A 2,775-nucleotide genomic window follows, 5' to 3' on the forward strand; every position below is an offset into this window, starting at 1 on the left:
ACCTTACTAACTATTAATAAGCAGCAAATTAGGTGTTTATTGAGGGAAAACTTAATTAGCAGTCAATATGTATTCCCTATTCTAAAGTTTGACCATAAATAGTATTTCTAGCACATATGGATTTTTGGTATATTTGATAGACACTGAAATGTATATTACATTTATACTTATGTATACTTAGGAGGTTCATAGAATTTTGAATTCATGGATTGAATATGTTGATTTTTTAATTAAATATTAAATGTCATTACATCTTAAATATTAATTTAATTTTGCCTTTACTGAATAACAGTTTTTTTCCCCTTCTGTGAGATTTCTAATACTTTAATATATATAGATAGTTTTTAAAAAAAGTAAAATAAATTAAGAAGTAATTAGGATTGTTATAAGTGTGCTGTAATGGGGATTCAAAATATTTTTATAAAAGAAAATGTAATTGTAAAGGATTTGTGAAGATTTTGAAGTTTCTAAAGATGTGCATGTGCAAATAATTTTACATTTTAGTACATCCATATTGTGTGTTACAATACAGGTTATGTCTAAACACATCAAAGGCTGAATTTATAAATTTTATTTAGTGAAAAATAATTGTTGTCATTCTGAGTGATTTTATTTTTTGCATTGATAGTTATTCATAGTAATAGATAATTTCTCATTATATGAATTATTATAAACTGATGCGCTTCATATAACACATTCCTCTCCGAAATGTTCATTTTTAGTAGTAAAAATTTCAAATTCATTGTCACAGTTGAATGGCATGTTATTTGTACTTGAATTATATCCAATTTGTGATGAGATTTTCAAAAGCTTTTCAAATAACCAGTAATGCAGGACATCCAGCGGTGTGATAAAATCAGTGTGAACGAGGCTTGAGACTGAAATCCTAATCACCCCTGTCCAAATGTACAGCTTATCTTTTCCGTCTCCAAAAAGTGTGCCAGAAAATCCCAAAAGCCCAATCTGATTTGTGAGGATTGAATCATACCAATTCAACCCAGTCTTTCAATTTAGACAGAAAACAAGAGAAAGTCAGGCAAATGTAGAATAACCGAAATAAAGAAAGCTAGAGAGAGAAGAAAAACTGGGTCCTGATTTCAGTAACTAGCTGAACTCAAGCCAGCTCCTCCCTCCCCATTTTGGGTACCTCCATTTGCACATTCAATGCTCTTCCATGCCTGTTACTCCGTACAAATAAACAAGCCTAATACGGATTTGGAAATGCTGTACGTGTGTGTGCGGTTGAGGTTACGGGTCACCGAATAAGTTTCTTGTTTCAAAAGAAACAAAAGTATGGTGGGTGGAAAGGAGGGGAATGTTTCCACCACACAAAAAAAGCAGCATGAAGTCCGCCGAAAGACTACGAGAGGGAGGGAGCCGAGCCGCTTTTGTCGTATACAGAATTCCCTATCTTTACCAGATGACACTGTATGGGAACTTGCCAATGCCTGTATAGTCGCAGCCTCTCGTCTCCCAACCTTTTTCCCCCTCGTTTTTCTTGTTCCAACTGCATTTGGACCGCTCCAGACCGGGGGAAGTTCTTCTCCAATTGTCTCATTTGAAAAGGACGAAGAAATCAACCCCTCCCTCTCTCCTTTTCTTCCCTCCCTCCCTCCACTCGTCCTCTCTCTCTCTCTCCCTCTCTGTCCTTCTCTCCATCCCCTCCCCCGTGTCAGAGCACACCTGCCTGATCTTGGCTGCAGGCGTCCACACAGCGATTAGCCCTCGGCCTGCCGCGCTGCACATCGGCTCCAGCCCTCTCTGGATTTGCGGATCTTCGTCTGCAGCTCTACAAGCTCCTGTACGTGCAGGTAAGATCAGCTCACCCTAAGCTTTCCTCTTCTGAGTGATGAAGAGCAGGGATTTCGAATGAGAGAACAGACTGACCATCTCAAAGAGAGGTGGACGGTTTGCACTGATGAAATGTGGGTATAACCCTACGGGAATCTGCGGTTTGGTGGTTTCTGCAGTTCATTAAGGCTTGGAGCAGAAATGAGGACTTTGCATTGGAAGTTTTCAGGGAATTTGCTTAATTTTGGCATATCCTAGATGAATTAATTCAAGAAATTGAATGCAAAAGAGAGAATACATGAGTGTGTCGATGATACAAATGCATTTATTTTAAAGCCTCCTGTGTTTAATAGCTTTGCATGTGGATTAAGGTTGCATTCTATGAGAATGCAACCATTTCAAGCAAGAAAAGTGTATGTTCATGCAAACTGATGGCGAGGTGATTTTCATTGTTTTCCAGTTGGAGAGGACAAGACCTTTTCTGACTTTTCCAAATTGTGACAAGTATTCTTGCTCTTTGAAACCCCTCCACACAAACTCACTGTTGTAAAAAAGCCATTAACTTTTCGAGTGCCCTTATTCTCTCTGCTCCGTCTTTTCCATCCCAGATTTTCTTCCTTTTGTGTGCGCCACTTGGCATTTAGAAAGAGTTCATGTAAGGCCTGAAAACACTAGAGGATTTCTCTCCTCGGATAGACCTGTCTGGAGAGACGTTTCGTCCTCTGGCCTCGCTCTGCATCTGCTTGCCCCCACTCGCTCAAAGTCGCATCCTAAACTCTATATCCATGACGTGGAAGCCAAAGTGCCTTGAGCCATATCAGCTGAAGGATGAAAGCACTCTGAAGGAGAAAAGAGAGAGCTGGAGAGAGTGTCTCATTAATCCTTTAATGATTTAGCTTTCTTCCAATTGCAGGCAAGTCTGACAAGGCACTGCACCGCAAAATTCCCAGCTAACTCAAAACATTCAGAGGAGGAGGAGGGAGG

The 2,775-nt window shown here is 39.5% G+C and overlaps 1 protein-coding gene across 2 annotated transcripts in view; it reads left to right on the plus strand.

Annotated features, from left to right (window-relative positions):
• The first annotated feature begins 1,470 nt into the window (after window positions 1-1,470).
• LOC107659851 (decorin-like) overlaps window positions 1,471-2,775 on the plus strand; it is a 17,911-nt gene continuing 16,606 nt past the window's right edge. Inside the window, exon 1 of one of the 2 annotated variants that reach the window (XM_016448933.1) lies at window positions 1,471-1,801. The gene's annotated coding sequence lies outside the window, so the exon portion shown is untranslated. Of the gene's footprint in view, window positions 1,812-2,775 lie in introns of both variants that reach the window. The other variant, XM_016448932.1, reaches the window with a different exon arrangement.

The sequence above is a fragment of the Sinocyclocheilus anshuiensis genome, unplaced genomic scaffold (genome assembly GCF_001515605.1).
Source record: "Sinocyclocheilus anshuiensis isolate Anshui unplaced genomic scaffold, SAMN03320099.WGS_v1.1 scaffold1032, whole genome shotgun sequence".
In the NCBI taxonomy this organism is placed as follows: domain Eukaryota; kingdom Metazoa; phylum Chordata; class Actinopteri; order Cypriniformes; family Cyprinidae; genus Sinocyclocheilus; species Sinocyclocheilus anshuiensis.